This window comes from Bufo gargarizans, chromosome 9 (assembly GCF_014858855.1).
Source record: "Bufo gargarizans isolate SCDJY-AF-19 chromosome 9, ASM1485885v1, whole genome shotgun sequence".
Taxonomy (NCBI): domain Eukaryota; kingdom Metazoa; phylum Chordata; class Amphibia; order Anura; family Bufonidae; genus Bufo; species Bufo gargarizans.
The window spans coordinates 96,893,722-96,912,317 of NC_058088.1; positions in this window are offsets into that span (position 1 = coordinate 96,893,722).

The following is an 18,596-nucleotide window of genomic DNA, read 5'->3' on the forward strand; positions in this document are numbered from 1 at the left end:
GAGCCTTACCCGTTGTGTTCGATTTCTTTGATGCCGCTTTGGAGACACTGGTCGTGGCCATTTTTCCTTCTAGCACTGCATTTAAAAAAAATGTATTAGACTTATAGACAATGTTTAAATATATTACAGCAACAATGCGTTTTAGTCCTTACGCTCTTTGCCCCGCTTGCGACGCTTTTGTAGGGAATCATCGGCGAGTGTTGCGATGTCGTCAATTGTATACACTTTTCTTTTCAGTGCTGCGTTTTAAACAGTGTATTAGAAATATAGATAATGTTTAAAACTGACAACATCAAAGAAGTCAATCGAGCCTTACGTGTTCTGGCTAGCCGGGTCGTCTGTTTCATTTTAGGTCGCCCTGGGGTTGTGAGATCGATAACTCGCGCCAGATCGTTCTCCTTTAGATCGTCAGAAGTTGTTGCTAGTAACTGCCATGTTTGAATGTTCTGTATATTCAGTATCAACGTTTCCGTTCACAATTCTTAAAATGTCTCAGATTTGATCGTCTGTAATAAACGTGTATGAAATATAACTAGCGCTAAAACTATATATGTAATAAAAGCATAAGATGGTTATACTTACCGATCAGGCAAGTAGTCGTCTGTGGTAATCAGGTTCGTTTGAAATGCCTGTATGGGCTATCGCCATACTGTGCGCCTCGTCTGAAAGCAGTTGTGCCCCACCACCGCTCATGTGCGACTCATAAAAATTGTCGGCCACGATAAGCAGCTGCAACTAGGGGATAATGTCGTCTCCCCATAAATTTTGGTAGGAATCCATCTAAACAAATTGTATATTGTTAGTTAAAATATAGCAACATTTGTATGCTGTAAAAGAAAAGACATTTAGTTAGTGACGCATTACGCCCTATAAATAAGCACAGTTACATAGAAACAGATAACATAAGTCATATTTAATAAATAGTGAAAGATTTAAAAGCATAACAGACAAATAGTGCTTATCTTTTGAGGTGTTTAATGTCTTGGTGACCTATGCCTGTCCTTGCATACGTATCTCTGTGCTAGCCCTGCACAGACTGTGTCCTGTTTATATAGGTGGTTCCAGTTGTAAACCATACCATGTGGCAACGATTAGCATATTCATTAGTTGATGTCTCTCAAATAGCTAATTATGTTTAAAAGAATGTATATGTTTATTACAGGCCTTTTTTATGTCCGAATCTTAATTTTATATAAAAGCTTATCAAAATGTTATAAATGGGCTTATCAAAAAGATTTTATCAAAATAAGATTTTATAAAAAAAGGATTTTTATAAAAAATGAAGTTTATGAAACTAGGCGTGTTATCAAAATGAAACTTATCAACCTGTATAATTTGATATAAATTCATATCAAAGTTGGTGGCTTTTTCATATCAACAGCCGTGTGCTTTTGTCTTCATTTGTAAACTGCTGGACAATAGATGTCACCATCTGTAGTAAGATGTCATAACCTTTGCAGTATAAAGCCATGCTTTAAACAGATGTGCTTTTGTTTTAATTTGTAAACTGCCAGACATTAGATGTCAAAATATGTAGTAAGATGTCATAAATTTATTTTCATTTGTAAAATGCCGGACATTAGATGTCACCATCTGTAGTAAGATGTCAGGAATCTCTCAAAACCTCAACATCCTGCTTACAGTAGGCTTTTTGTCTTCATTTGTAAACTGCCGGGCATTAGCATTAATCTGAGAAAAATGTCTGGGTGGATGTCACCATTTGTATTAAGATGTCAGGAGAAGTGATAAACCATTAATGGTCTAATACAAATGTAGTAAGAATCAATATAATTTTAATATCATGCACTATAAATTTAATATCAAGCAATATAAATTTTAATATCACGCACTATAAATTTAATATCAAACAATATAAATGTAATATTAAGCAATATAAAAGGGGCGGGTATCTGTATAAAAGGGGGCGTGGTACCTGTCACTTTGCAGTTTGACGAAACATATACCCCCTTACTACTGAAGTCATTAAAGGGTTTCTGTCACCACAATTATCCCTATTAAACAGGCTGACATTATACATGTGCAAATGTCAGCTGAATCTAACTGTGCTATTCTTTTTCTTAGGTATGCCCCTGTTTTTGTGCAATTTAATATATTATTAGCAAATAAGCCTTTAGGAGCAGGGGGGCGTTGCTCCTATTCTTATAGGCTCTGTTCTTCCACCTCATATCCCGCCCTGCCATCCTTGATTGACAGAGCCAGGCAGCATTCACCTCCTTCTGTCGGCTCTGTGAGCTAGGGAGATCTTGCGCCTGCGCCGTCCTGTTCAGTATTTAAAGAAGGTGCGGTGAGGGAAGGACGCTTGCCGGCTGCCGGCTTCCTCACTGCACCTGCGCCGAATACTGAACGGGAAGGCGCAGGCTCGAGATTTCCCCAGCACACAGAGTTGGCAGGGGGAGGTGAACGCTGCCTGTCCCTGCCAATCAAGGATGACAGTACAGGATATGAGGTGGGAGAACGTAGCCTCTAGGAGCAGGAGCAATGCCCCCCCCTTGCTTCTAGAGGCTAATTTGCATATTATAAAACGTTAAAGGGGTTGACCGGGTTCATAGCTGAACCTGGACATACCCATAATTTAACCCAGGCATTTCATGTTTCGATGCTCTCCCTTGCTAAAGCCTGCCTATCAGTGGCGGTTACATCACCGGGCTCACTGCTGGGCTGAAGCCTCCACCTGGCAGCCCTATGGAGAGCCCGGTTTGTCACCGGAACTCCAGAAAATGCCTTTGCCCTGCACGATTGCTCATGTCGGGGGGGGGTGCCTGGGTGAAATTGGGGATATGTGAGCTCTGAACCCGGACCTAAGAGAAAGAATAGCACAGTTAGATTCAGCTGACATTTGCACATGTATAATAGCCTGTTTAATAGGGATAATTGTGGTGACAGAAACCCTTTAAAATGTCTACAAAAAATGCTAAGTGTAACTGCTGTGATATGTTAATTAAAAGTAAAGTATCCTCTCCTTTTAAAGCAAGGTGTGATACCAATTCCAATCATGCTATTGCCTTTGCATCATCTGCTTCAGAAAATACAGTAGCATTGTGATGACAATGAGTTTGTAAAAATCATTTCAAAATCGTGAAAAGGTAACCAGCAGCCACCAGGAGTGGTAACATGGCAGAAGCAACTTGACCACAGCCTCATGCTATACATTCCAAACACATATTATATCTCACATGCAGTATATCTATATTAGGCCTCATGCACTCGACCGCAGTTCTGGTCCGCATCTGAGCCGCAGTTTTTGCAGCTCTGGTGCGGACCCATTCACTTCAATGGGGCCGCAAAAGATGCGGACAGCATCCGTTGCTCCGTTCCATGGCCCCGCAAAAAAATATAACATTTCCTATTCTTGTCCGTTTTGCAGACAAGAATAGGCATTTCTACAATGGGCCACCCGTTCCGTTCCGCAAATTGCGGAAAGCAATGTGCATGTAGCCTAAAGCTGAGTGTATATATGTATGTATGTATGTCCGCTAAAGGAATCAGCACTGTTGCAATCACAATCACGAAATTTGGCACACAGGTACATCCGGTGTCCGGGAAGGTTTTAGACCAGCTCTCTATCACGTACCGTTCCTGAGATATTCCCATAAAATGCTAATATGGCACCATCACATGATCTTCATTAACCAATAGAAGCATAGAGGTCTTTCACTCATATCCCAACTGCCATACACATGGTCAAATGACACTGTTAAAGGGGTAGTCGCGTGGAGGTCTTTGTTAAGGGGGCTGGGAATTGTGGAGGTCAAGAGGGTGGGATGCTGTGGAACTCATTGTTAAAGGGGCAGGCTGCTATAAAGGTCAGTGTTAAGAGGTGAGGGGCTGTAGAGGTCACTGTTAAAGGGGTGGTGCACTGTAGATGTCACTGTTATGGGGGATACTGCCGATATCTTTTAACGACACACACACAAACATTAACTTAAATATACTTGTGAAAATCTGGGTCATTCTGCTTGTCTAATATGGAAAGCTAAGTGTATGTATGTCCGCTAAAAGAATCCACACTGTCACGAGACGCTGGGGCGTTCGCTTTCCTCAGCGTCCTCGTCTCCTTGGTGATAGGGGGTGGGACGACCGGCCCCGCATGACTCCTCTGCGCGGCCGGCGTCCTCTTCTTCCCCAGCAACATGGGGAGGTCTGAGCACCGAGCTGGGTCATGTGGCGCTGGCCACGTCACATGACCCCAGCTAGCCAGTATTTAACAGGCAGCCTGCTGGCCACAGGTTGCCTGTTAATTTAGGTTCCTGGCGATTGTTTGATTCCTGTATGCTTACCTAAACCTGTTCCCTGACTATCCTCTGCCTGCTCCTCCTGTACTCCGCATCCCTCCTGGTATTCTGACCGCAGCTTCCACTTGACTACTCTTTGCGGACTCCTGTTGTACTTCACTACTCTCCTGGTATTTTACCCTGACTTCCCCTGACCATTCTTTGCTTAGCCCTCTGTACTACACTGCTCTCTTGGAATTGACCCGGTCTGTCCACTATCCGTTATTTGTCTTGTCTGTCCTCCTAGCACGTATCCTAAGTTAGGGACTGCTGTCCAGTTGTCCCCTGTCATCAGGACTCATGAGGCAAGTAGGCAGGGCCAGGGGTGAGGGTGGAGCGCAGTGGTCACTATCCTCCCCCCTGTGTGTGTGTGTGTGTGTGTGTGTGTGTGTGTACGTGACCGTTACACACACTGTCGCATTTACAATCATGAAATTTGGCACACCTATATATTAAGTGTCTGGGAAGGTTTTAGATCGGGTCTCTAGCACGTACAGTTCCTGAGATATTCCCAAAAAATGCATATATGGCACCATCACATGACCTACATTAGCCAATAGAAGCCTGCAGGTCTTTTACTCATATCCCAACTGCCATCCACACGGTCGCATGACCTTTATCAGCCAATAGAAGCTTGCAGAACCTTGGTCTCCACATACACACAGTTTTACACCAGGTTTCCATAACTACCCAGTTATTTTTCTTCACTGCTGTAGGTCAGCTTTAAAGGGGCAGGGCGCTGTGGATGACACTGTTAAGGGAGCAGAGTGCTGTGGAGGTCACATTTAGGGGGCAAGCTGCTGTGGAGGTCACAGTTAAGAGGATGGTTCGCTATGGAGGTCAGTGTTAAGGGGCAGATTGCTGTAAAGGCCACTGTTAAGGGGGCGGGTGTTGCGGAAATCATTGTTAAGGAGATGGGGTACTGTGGAGGTCACTAATAAAGGGGCAAACCTCTTTGGAGGTCACTGTTAAGGGGGCGAGATGCTGTGGAGGTCACTGTTAAAGGGGCGGGCATAGTTGAAGTTATTGTTAAGGAGGCAGGGGACTGTGGACATCACTATTAAATAGGAAGCCATTGTGGGGGTCACTTTTAAGGCAGCGGGGTACTGTGGCAGTCATTGTTAAAGGGGTGAATACTGTGGAGGGCTCTGTTAAGGGGGCAGGGATTGGTGGAGGTCACAGTTAAGGGGGCAGTCTGCTATGGGGGCAGTGTTAAGGAGTGGGGTGCTGTAGAGGTCACTGTTAAGGGGGTGTGGTGTTGTGAAGGTAACATTTTAAGGGAACGGAGCTCTGTGGAGATCACTGTTAACCTCCTCCGGACTGCATAACGCACGGATGCGTCCGGGAGGCGGTCGATTCATTCCTCCTGGACGCATCCGTGCGTCATCTCGCGAGAGGCGAGGTTTCCTGTGAACGCGTGCACAAGTTAGCGGAAATAGATTTGTTTTTTCTTACAAAGTCTCATATTCCACTAACTTGTGTCAAAAAATAAAATCTCACATGAACTCACCATACCCCTCACAGAATCCAAATGCGTAAAAATTTTTAGACAGTTATATTCCTGACTTCTCACGCTTTAGGGCCCCTAAAATGCCAGGGCAGTATAAATACCCCACATATGACCCCATTTCGGAAAAAAGACACCCCAAGGTATTCTGTGAGGGGCATATTGAGTCAATGAAAGATTGAAATTTTTGACCCAAGTTAGCGGAAAGGGAGACTTTGTGAGAAAAAATAAATAAAAAATTTCCGCTAACTTGTGCCAAAAAAAAAAATAATTCTATGAACTCGCCAATGGGGTCACATGTGGGGTATTTATACTGCCATGGCATTTTAGGGGCCCTAAAGCGTGAGAAGTCTGGGATCCAAATGTCTAAAAATGCCCTCCTAAAAGGAATTTGGGCCCCTTTGCGCATCTAGGCTGCAAAAAAGTGTCACACATGTGGTATCGCCGTACTCAGAAGAAGTAGGGCAATGTGTTTTGGGGTGTCATTTTACATATACCCATGCTGGGTGAGATAAATATCTTGGTCAAATGCCAACTTTGTATAAAAAAATGGGAAAAGTTGTCTTTTGCCGAGATATTTCTCTCACCCAGCATGGGTATATGTAAAAAGACACCCCAAAACACATTCCCCTACTTCTCCTGAGTACGGCGATACCAGATGTGTGACACTTTTTTGCAGCCTCCGATTTCACAGGGCATTTTTTACAGATTTTGATTTCAAACTACTTCTCACGCATTTGGGCCCCTAAAATGCCAGGGCAGTATAACTACCCCACAAGTGACCCCATTTTGGAAAGAAGACACCTCAAGGTATTTCATGATGGGCATAGCGAGTTCATGGAAGTTTTTATTTTTTGTCACAAGTTAGTGGAATATGAGACTTTGTAAGGAAAAAATAAAAAATAAATTCATCATTTTCCGCTAACTTGTGACAAAAAATAAAAAGTTCTATGAACTCACTATGCCCATCAGCAAATACCTTAGGGTGTCTACTTTCCCAAATGGGGTTATTTGTGGGGGGGTTTCTACTGTCTGGGCATTGTAGAACCTCAGGAAACATGACAGGTGCTCAGAAAGTCAGAGCTGCTTCAAAAAGCGGAAATTCACATTTTTGTACCATAGTTTGTAAACGCTATAACTTTTACCCAAACCATTTTTTTTTACCCAAACATTTTTTTTTATCAAAGGCATGTAGAAAAATAAATTTAGAGAAAAATTTATTTATAGATGTGTTTTTTTTTAGAAAAAATTTACAACTGAAAGTGAAAAATGTCATATTTTTCCCAAAATTTTGTTAAATTTCGATTAATAACAAAAAAATTAAAAATTTCAGCAGCAATGAAATACCACCAAATGAAAGCTCTATTAGTCAGAGGAAAAGGAGGTAAAATTCATTCATTTGTGGTAAGTTGCATGACCGAGCAATAAACGGTGAAAGTAGTGTAGTGCAGAAGTGTAAAAAGTGGCCTGGTCATTAAGGGTGTTTCAGCTAGGGGGGTTGAAGTGGTTAAGGAAGCGGGTTATTGTGGAAATAACTGTTAATGAGAAGGAGTACTGTGGAGGTCACAAATAAAGGGACAGCCGCTGTGGAGGTCACTGTTAAAGGGGTGGGCGCTGTAGAGGCTACTGTTAAGGCAGAGGTCTACTGTGAGGTCACTGTTAAGGCAGAGGGTACTGTGAGGTCACTGTTAAGGGAGCAGGGTACAGTGGAGGTCACTGCTAAGGGAGCACGGTACTGTGGCAGTCACTGTTAAAGGGGTAGTCGCTGTGGAAGTCTCTGTTAAGGGGCGGGGAATGGTGGAAGTCACAGTTAAGTGGAATGTAACTTATGGTCAGTCTTAAGGGGCGGGTGCTGTAGAGGTCACTGTTAATGAGAAGGGGTACTGTGGAGGTCACAATTAAAGCGCGGACCCCTGTGGAGGTCACTGCCAAGAAGGTGGGGTACTGTGGAACTCATTGTTGAAGGGGCGGGCTGCATTGAAGGTCAAAGATAAGGGGGTGGGCTGCTGTGGAGGTCCCATTTTAAGGAAGTGGGGCACTGTGGGGGGGGTCAGTGTTAAGGGGTGGGGGGCTGTGGAGGTCATTGTTAAGGTGGTGGGGTACTGTAGATGTCACTGTTATGGGGGATACTGTCGATATCTTTTAACGACACACACAAACATTAAATTAAATAGATTAAATATACCAGTGCGAAGCTGAGTCATTCTGCTAGTCTAATATATAAAGCTGAGTGTATGTGTGTATGTATGTCTGCCAAAGGAATTCGCATAGTAGCATTTACAATCACGAAATTTGGCAGACAGGTACATCAGGTGTCCGTAAAAGGTTTTAGACCGGGTCTCCGCTCTCTAGCACGTACTGTTCCTGAGATATTCAAAAAAAATAATATGCATTAGCCAAAAGAAGCCTGCAGGTCTTTCGCCTCATATCCCAACTGCCATACACACAGCCACATGACCCTTATCAGCCCTTAGTCTCCACAGAAACATAGTTTTACACCAGGTTTCCATTAGCCATTTTTCTTGATTGCTGTAGGTCAGTTTTTAAGAGGCAGGGCGCTGTGGATGACATTGTTAAGGGAGTGGAGTGCTGTGGAGGCCACAGTTAAGGGGGCAGGTAGGGTGGCCATTCAGGCCACCCTCAAAAGACGGACTTAAAAACCCTGCCCCCAGGTTCAACCAAGCCATGCCCCTGATCCGGTTAGGCCACACCCCCTCCCACTCCGCAGCCAATGGGGATTGAATAAATTACGGTAAAAATCGACTTCTGTCAGCTGGAGGGGTGGGTGGGAGGGTTACTTTCTCCCTGTAGCTCACTCTCAGACAGCACAGTGCTGCTGTCAGAGTGAGCTGTACAAAAGGACATTCCTGTGTCCGTCTAGACCCTGAGTCGGACTGAGGACAGGGAGTTTGAAAGCTGGACTGTCCGGCCTAAAACTGGACCTCTGGCCACCCTAGAGGTAGGCTGCTTTGAAGGTCACCGTTAAGGGGATGGTCCGTGAGGAGGTTAATGTTAAGGGGCAGATTGCTGTAGAGGCCACCGTTAAAGGGGCGGGGTGTTGTGTAAATCATTGTTAGGGAGATGGGGTACTGTGGAGGTCACTAATAAAGGGGAGGCCGCTGTGGAAATCACTGTTAAAGGGGCGGCCGCTGTGGAGGTCACTGTTAAAGGGGCAGGCACTGTAAAGGTCTCTGTTAAAGGAGCAGGGAAAGGTGGAGTTGACAGTTAAGGGGACGGTCCGCTATGAAGGTCAGTGTTAAGGGGCAGGGTGCTGTAGAGGTGACATTTTAAGGGAACAGAGCTCTGTGGAGGTTACTGTTACGGTGCCGGTTATTGTGGAAATCACTGTTAAAAAGACGGGGTACTGTGGAGGTCACAAATACAGGATCGGCCGCTGTGGAGGTCACAGTTAAGGGGGTGGGAGACTGTGGAGGTCACTATTAAAGGGACAGCTTCTGTGGAGGTCACTGCTAAGGGGGCAGGTTATTGTTGAAATCACTGTAAAGGAGATGGGGTACTTTGGAGGTCACTAATAAATGGGCGGTTGCTGTGGAGATCACTGTTAAAGGGGAGGGTGCTGTGGATGTTACTGTTAAGGGGGAAGGCCTCTGTGGAGGTTACTGTTAAAGGAGCGGACACTATGGAGGTCACTGTTAAGGGAGGAAGGGACTGTGGAGGCCACTAATAAGGCTACTTTCACACCTGCGTTCGATCGGATCCGTTCTGAACGGATCCGCTCATATTAATGCAGACGGTGGCTCCGTTCAGAACGGATCCGTCTGCATTTTAACTTAGAAAAATTTTCGAAGTGTGAAAGTAGCCTGAGCGGATCCGTTCAGACTTTACATTGAAAGTCAATGGGGGACGGATCCGCTTGAAGATTGAGCCATATGGTGTCATCTTCAAGCGGATCCGCTCACCTCCGCACGGCCAGGTGGACACCCGAACGCTGCTTGCAGCGTTCAGGTGTCCGCTCACTGAGCGGAGCGGAGGCTGAGCGCTGGCAGGCGGATGCATTCTCAGTGGATCCGCCTCCACTGAGAATGCATTAGGGCCAGACGGCTGCGTTCAGGGCCGCTCGTGAGCCCCTACAAACGGAGCTCACGAGCGGACACCTGAACGCAGGTGTGAAAGGAGCCTAAAGGAGCAGTGGGGTACTGTGAGGTCACTGTTAAGGCAGCGAGGTACAGTGGAGGTCACTGTTAAGGGAGTGGGGTACAGTGGAGGTCACTGTTAAAGGGGCAGTGGCTGTGGAGGTCACCTTGCATGATTCTGTGACTAGTACTACACTGTATGACTTTTATAACTGGGGAGATTATAATAAGATAATGGCAGACAATAGAGAGGAAGCGTAAACATAGGCAAATAAGTGACAGAGAAAGGAAGTTAGAACAATGTAAGCAAAAACTTCAGAGGGGAGTTTTAACTGACAAAGTAAAAGCTGGAGATGTACTGTGATAAGATGAAACAGCAAAAATCTAAATGGGTCAGCAGTGATAGCAAGTTAATTGGAAATTGCTGCTCTGTAAATGAAATTTGCAGAACTGAAAACTTTCGGTATGATGTGGAAAATTCAGGCTATGTAGCTTTTATTTTTTTATATTACTGTCCATATTATTGTTTTGAAGGTTACTGTTAAAAGCCTAGCAGACACTTGCAGTAATTTGCATATCATGAAGGGTGGGGTTCAGTATGCACCTGGTCTTATGAAATCGATTTTTTACTTTTATTTATCCATGCTCTGTTGTTTTTTTAACAGTTTTATGGTGCATACTATGCCACATCCTACAGTCATAGGGCAGCATTGGCACATGACGCAGTAGTACTACAAGCTAGTGATAGCATTGGAGGGTACTAGCAAAGAATGCAGACAGTAATAACATTCATTTCTTTTTTTCCAAAATTTTTAACGGTTGCCAGATTTTTTTTGTGGTCTTAGAAACTGTACAATATACTGAGCTCTAAATTCTCTTCTTCCCACACTTCTATAGAGTAAGGTTGGCCATATACTGTTCCATACTGGAACATCAGACTTGTCTTTCTTAGTTGGCATAAGAAGGTTGTCATTTTGGATTTAAAAAAAAATACCAAAGATTAACATGACAATCACTATGGGATGACTACCATGAAGTATGGCTTGATCTGGGAGACCAGGACTTTTCAACTAGAGCATCCAACAACAACCAAAAAACCAACATGGCTGGTCAACATCTGGCATGCTCATTCCGCTCACAAAAAGGAACTAGTGTTCAAAAATAAAGCATTTTCACAAAATATTTAAATGCAGGCAGGGCTGGCCTTAGGTGTTCAGGCGCCCTGTGCGAGCTAATCATGTTGTTCCCCCAGCCCCCCGGTTCACTTTGTAACAAACAGTTTTTTTTATTACAGATAATTTAAGTGCAAGTGGAAACAAGTACAATCATACCCAGTGTCACCCATAGCCAGTCTCCTGCCCCCCTTAATCATACCCTGTCACCTTTGCCCAGTCCCCTGCCTCCCTTAATCATACCCAGTGTCACCCTTATCCAGTCCCCTGCCCCCTCAATTAGACCCTGCCCCACTTAATCATACCCAGTGTCACCCATAGCCAGTCCCCTGCCCCCTTAATCATACCCTGTCACCTTTACCCAGTCCCCTGCCCTTCTTAATCATACCCAGTGTAAACCAAAGCCAGTCCCCTGCCCCTTAATCATACCCAGTTTCACCCTTATTCAGTCCCCTGCCCCCTTAATCATACTTAGTGTCTGTCACCCTTATCCAGTCCCCTGCCCCCCTTAATTAGACCCTGCCCCCATTTAATGAAAGCTATTTGGTTAAAAAAAACAAACGAGAACAGGTACTCACTATTTGAAGTCTTCTGCTCCCTCCCTGTCTGCAGAGCACCGGCTGCCGCCCTCACACATTGAGCGGATCCTTCCACGGCTCTCTGTGAAGGCGCAGCACTTGGACGCTGCGCCTGTGCCCCTAAGCTCCTCCTCCACGCTCTGGAACCTGACCTGGCAGCTGCAGCGGCTCAGCTCGCCAGGCTCGCCTCACACAATCTCAGGCCGGCCTGCTGTAAGAGACCGACTGCGAGCTGTGTCGGCCGCCTGGCACCCCTGTTGCCATGGCGCCCTGTGCGGCCGCACAGCTAGCACACCTCAAAGGCCGGCCCTGAATGCAGGTGTGCGTAGCTGTGGCTGAAAATACTAAAGTAAAACTAAATACAATGCAACAGCACTGTGCATGCATTAAATATATGGATTACACAGTGTACTAATGCTATATTTACTATATAAATGAACATGAGGTAGTTAGTATTAGTAAATATATTTTGATCAAAATCATTTGTGCCTAGCAACCATGGCAAGATGACCTGTTTTAGATGGGACACTAGGCTATAATGACTCCCCTCCTTGTGCCAACAGGCTTTAAATGAATTCAGGAAAAGTAGGATCCAGCAGACCTGGAGCAGTGGATGCAGCAGAGCTGGAGTAGTAGAACTGAACTGATGTAGCAGGGCTGGAGTAGTGAAGCTGAAGTGTAGTGAAGAACGGGCAGACAGGACACCAGAGTAGAGTTTAAGAAACCTGTCAGCATGACGTCATTAGTGGTGCACAGTGAAGGGAGGGGCGCAACCCTCTCTTCCCTTCAGGGCACACCCTGGTTTTAGATTCCCCTGCCTGTTGGTGGTTCTGAGTGCCCTTGATGTTTGTGGGTTTTGCTTTGGGGGCAAGGAAGGGTCCACGGGTACAAGCTGCAAGGAAATGCAATACTGAGGAAATGCACGTGTTGGTGCAAGGAATGATAAGACTGGATTTGGAAAAAATGACTGACTATTACTGGAATAAAGCTCAAGTGCTAGCAATAGTCACAAGTCTGATAATACATGGACTGGCAGATCTTACGTTATTGCAATTTCTACAGTTCCTACAGTTTTAGAGACTGCAAAGGTGGTGGACAGGCCCAGTTGTAAGGGAATGTGTCATCAGAAAATGAACTATTGTTTAAAACATGTTTTTATGGCTTACATATATTTTAAGAATTTTCTTAATACTGTAAAGAATATCTCAGGCAAGATGGCCACCCCCATAATCATGTTCAAGAAATAGAATAAATACATCTGCAATCACAAAAAAACAACAACAACAAAAATAACAAAAAAGGAGACATGATAATATTTTTGGTGACACATTTCCTTTAAGTTACTCTTCCCAAATCTTTACTTTCTCTCTGAGTCAGCCACAGGAGTAAAATCCATATCTCTTTCTCTTTCTAAATCTAGGGTCTCAAAACATCCAGGGCCCAAGCCCCAATGAATATGGCCTAGTTCTCTAAGTCTCACTCCCCCACAAACCGCATTTTGCTGTATTTGCTATAAAGCAGCAAATACCTTTCACTTCCAGGGCCTCCCAGGTGACGTCTCTGATGTAGATCTTCTCTGTCATCATCTTCTCCATTTGGTCCGGACAACTTCTCTCAGCTGCCTTGTCTCTGCAGAGTGTGACACACAGACATCTTAGCTTCCTCACATTTGTATCCTCATCCCCCAACCTGGAGTCCCCATAGTGTTATCCTGCTGCTCACTGTGCTTCGCAATACCCCAAATACTGTCCTGAAGAAAAATGTGTGCCCCCATAGTAATAGTGCTCCTCATAGTCCCACCAATAATAATTCCCTTCTAGAATGCCCTTATTAGTAATTCTGCCCCCTACAGTGCCCCCAACAGTGATAATGCTCCCCAAGAATGCTCCCTTTAGTAATACTGTCCCCGACAGTGCCCCCAACCGCGATAACACTCCCCAAGAGTGCCCCCCATTAGTAGAAGAGCCCCCCAGTATTGATAATACCCTCACAGAGCCCCCAGTAGAAATAAGTCCCCTATTGTTCCTCCAGTGGTAATAAAGCTCTCTACAGACCCCTCAGTAGTAATAAGGCCCGATAGTGCTCTTAGTAGAAATAAGGCAGATCTATAAGTCCTTCCTATAGAGCCCCCAGTAGTAATAAGAACGCCTATAATGTCCCTTGGATTTATTATACCCCTACAATGCCTCCAGTATTTATACTGCCCCCTACTGTTATAATGCTCACCCTAAAGTGCCCCCAGTATTTATAATGCCCCCTGCAGTGCGCCCTGTAGTTATATTTCTCCCTCCACCATACAGTCCCATGTAAATAACGTCACACCATCTCTCCTGCCCCCTCCAAAATACAGTCCTATAACATCACTCCCCACCCTCCAGCCTCTCCAATATATAGTCCTATGTAAATAACATTATTTCCCTCCCTCCGCCATAGAGTCCCATGTAAATAACATCAAACCATCTCTCCAGCCCCCTCCAATATACAGTCCAATGTAAATAACATCCCTTTCTATCTACAGCCCCCTCCAAAATACAGTCCCATGTAAATAACATCACTCCCTCCCACAGCCGTCATCAACATACAGCCCCATGTAAATACCTAGAGATGAGCAAATCAAAGTTGACGAAGTAGAATTCGATCCAAATTTTAGGAACAATTCAATTCACACCAAATTTTTTCCTAAAATGGCTGCTGCACGTGTTAGGACATGGATCAAGAAACTCTGGGAATGAAGGATCACCCACAATGCCATGCATGCAGCCAATCAGCAGCCAGCCACGTGATGTCACAGCCCTATAAATAGCCTCAGTCATTTTAGAGTCAGCCATTTTCCAGTGTACTTAGTGCAAGGAGAGAAGTCAGCAGGCGCTAGGGACAGTGCTAGGAAAGACTTTAAAACTTTTATTTTGCTGTATAGAAGTTCAGGGAAAGGATTAGGAGGAATAATTCCACAGTATTGAAGCAGAACAGGGTTCAGTAGGGGAGGTTACAGACTGGGTAATAGGAACAATCCTATTACACCTTGCTGTACTGACCGGGGATCCAAATTGCCATTATACAGCTCTGAAACTCCAGCAAACCGCTCTTGTTATTAGGGTGCAAGTGCTGTTTGATACAGCCATTAACAGGGTTCATTACAAGGAAATATTTCTGTGTCTTATTTGCCCTTGCTTGTATTAGTGGGAAAAAAGGGCTTATTAGCGGTTCTGTGGTGAAGTGAGAAAATGACAGCCCTTTTTGGTGTGTATGAGTGGCAAAAAATATATATATTTGCCGTTTCAGCGGTGCAGTTATATGTTCTAAAGCACGTTTTGGTGTGTATTAGTGGCAAAAAAATATATATTATTTGCCGTTCAGCAGTGCGGTTATATTTTCTAAAGCCTTTTGTGGCGTGTATAAATGGAAAAAAATAAGGGCCTATTTGGCGTTTAGCGGTGCAGTTATATGTTCTAAAGCCCTTTTTGGCGTTGTGGGGATTTGCTCTGGTAGTTAGGATAAGCAGGCGCAGTACAGAGGCAAAATGCAAGTTCATATTTCAAACTTCAGTGTTTATTCATACATAATTCTAAAAACAAAGCATCACTTTTGCAGCGTTGGTGTTACTAAACACCCAATGGCAAGTTAATATAACAAAAATCACCTCTCAGAAAGTTCAAATACAGACTTTAGATGGCCTGTACCTCTGACACACGGATCTCCGCTCTCCAGCCCAGCACAGGCCTCAGATCCCTGTTAGACGGAGGAAATCCTCCTGACCTGGCAGTGCTGGCTGGTTTTATGCCTGGCAAAACCCTGCCTGGAATGTGGGGAGCAGTCACCCACCCAGCACTTTGACTACTCCCAGTAAGAGATGCCCCGGATCAGCTATTACAGCCATGCTAAGTACCAAGGTGTCAAACAACAACTGCTGCTAACACATAAAAACAGGCTCTTAGTCCACCAAGGCCAGGAACCTTCGTGACACGTATCTATCATCCACGATGATTCCTTGTACCTTCTTACATACATCTCAGCTTTGTTCAGCCCTGAGGGGGTAAACACATGCCATACAGTATACTCGAGACAGGGCATCCGCATTTCCCTGCAACAGACGTGCCCTGTGCTCTACGGAGAACTTAAAGTTTTTGTAAGGACAGGAACCACCTGGTGACTCAGGCATTTCTCTCTATGGCCTGGCTCATCCACTTGAGAGGAGAGTTGTGAGTCACCAGGCAGAATGTTCTCCCCAACAAATAATAGCGGAGAGACTCAAGTGCCCACTTGATAGCCAGGCACTCTGTCTCCACTATACTATACCTGGTCTCGGCTGGGGTGAGCTTACGGCTGAGGAAGACAACGGTACTGACTTTCTGAGACAGTACAGCACCGAGGCCTACTTTGGAGGCATTGGTCTGTACTATAAACTCCCTTTTTAAGTCGGGCCCCACCAATAGTTATGGACAAACATCGGCCGGGACGATTCGCGAACACGCGTTCGCGATCATATGTTCACGGACCACACATTCGCGGTGGGCCCCATTCACTTTAATGGCAGGAGAACCTGAAAAACCTTCAGGTCATATTTGAAGCCAGCAAACACTTACTAGAAGTACACAAATAGTCCCACAACATGAACAGTGATATACCAGAGTAGAATCATTGGCAAACATTCCAACAAAAAAAATATGTATTTTAATCAGGGGCCATTTTTATGGGTCTTAAAAATATGCCCTGCAGGAGCCTGGAAATTTTTTATTTCCTATCAGTTTGATGTATACAAATGTGCAGCACTCCACGTTTTTGTATGCTGCAGAGGCCATAAAAAAAATGCATAATTTTTTTTTTTCTACTATGAAACTGTATGGTGAACGTGCGCCACTGTACGACATCAGTCTGAGGCATCTGTTAACACATTGCAAAGAAAAAGGGGGTCAGTCAGCACATCCCAATGCACAGGGGCACGTTGCTATGGCTGAGAACAACACTGTAAAACAAAACATGCAGTGCAACAGCTTTCTGCAAACCAAATAAAGTACAAAAATGCATAATAATTGCTAGTGCTATACTTATAAATTAGAGATGCTTGGCAAATCATTTTGTACAAAATTATTTGAGCCCGTCTGGGCGGTTGATAATCTCACAGGTTAAGGGGAAGTAAAATCACCAAATACACACCACAACGAATAGATGGCTGCAAGAATGATCTCATACCCGAAGTGACCAACACATCTTCAAACCGCCCTCTTTTTGCAAGTGCTGTAGGATTGGTATCGGCACCTGTTTAGTTGTGGGTAGAAATTCCTCTGCCAGTGCCCGCAACAGCAGAATGCAGCATCTCTCACAGCAAGACCTGGAAATGCTGCATTCTTAACAGCCCTCTGTGATGCTGGTAACATGTCCGCCATTTTGTGTTTGTACTGGGGTCTAAGTACATTGCCACACAGTACAGGTCCTTGACCTTTATGCATTTTATATGGGAGTCCCTTTTCAAACACTGGAGCACAAAGGCCCCCATTTGCACTAAATTGGAAGCGGCGGAGTGCCCTGGCTCCTGCTCATGGCCCAGGAAAATGTCGTCCTCGGTCTCCTCCCCCCAGCCACTGGACAACACCAGGGATTCCCAAAAAGTTTAAAGCCTGCTGTTCTTGCTCCTCCTCCCCCCAGCCACCATCCTCCTCTGACTCCTCTTCAGACTCCTGCTGACTTGTCTCAGATGGAGTAGCCCCCCTGGAAATTCATTGAGCATTGCGACTTCCTCATCTTCTAGCTCCTGCTCCTCGGCTTGATCAATGACACAATGCAATGCATACTCCAGAAAGAAGGCGTAAGGTAGGATGCCACTGATGGTGCCCTGCCTGCGACTGACCAGTTGGGTGATCTCATTAAATGGCCGCAGAAGTCTGCATACGTTGCGCATGAGAAACCACTGGCGCGGTGAATAAAAAAACAAGCTCCCCAGAACCTGTCCTACCACAGAGTTCGTACAGATAGTCGCTAAAGGGTTTGCTGCTGGAGCAGCCTAACAAGCATATACAAGGTGGAGTTCCAGGGTATTTGGCAATGAATCACTGCACGACTAAGTTCAGGAGGTGTGCCGTGCACGACACGTGTGTAATTTTGCCCTGTTTCAGCACGGTCGGCAGATTGGCACAGTTGTCGCACACTACTTTAACAACTGTCAAATTGAGTAGGCTTAGCCACTGATCGGCCTGTGACTGCAGAGCTGAAAGGAGTGCAGGACCGATGTGGCTCTTGGCTTTCAGGATCAACAGTCGCAGCAGAGCATGGCAACGTCTCACCTGACACGTTGAATAGGTTCTGGGGAGCTTTGGGGGTGCAGCGTAAGAGGCGGTAGCAGTGGAAACGGAGGAGTCAGCCAAGGAGGAGACGGAGGATGTAGTAGGAGGAGGAGAAGAAGAGGCAGGCCTGCATCCAATCCATGGCGGTAACACAAAATCCACACGGGTGACACGTTACATGCTTGACGGCCGTCAGAAGGTTCAACCAGTGGCCAGTAAAAGTTATGTACCTTCCCTGACGTGTTTGCTAAACCACGTGTCTGTGGTCAGATGTATCTTGGCACCGAAGCTATATGCCAGAGATAAATTCAATTGCTGTTGAACGTGGCCATATCGTTCAGGGATGCCCTTCTGGGGGAAATATTTCCTTCCGGGGACCTTCCATTGCAGTGTGCCAATGTCCACAAATTTTCTAAAGGCATCCGAGTCAATCAATTTATATGGCAATAGTTGGCGGGCTAGCAGTTCCGACAAGCCAACGGTAAGCCATTGGGCAAGAGGATTATCCAGCGTCATCATTTGTTTAAGCTCGAACATTTGGGCCACGGAAGCTTGCCTTGTGCCAGATGAATGTGACGATGGCGCAGTGGTAGGTGGAGTGGAGGACAGATGGGAGGAGAAAGGAGAAAAGGCAGGACGAGGAGCACCGGGAGTGTGGCTTTGTGGGTTCTGACA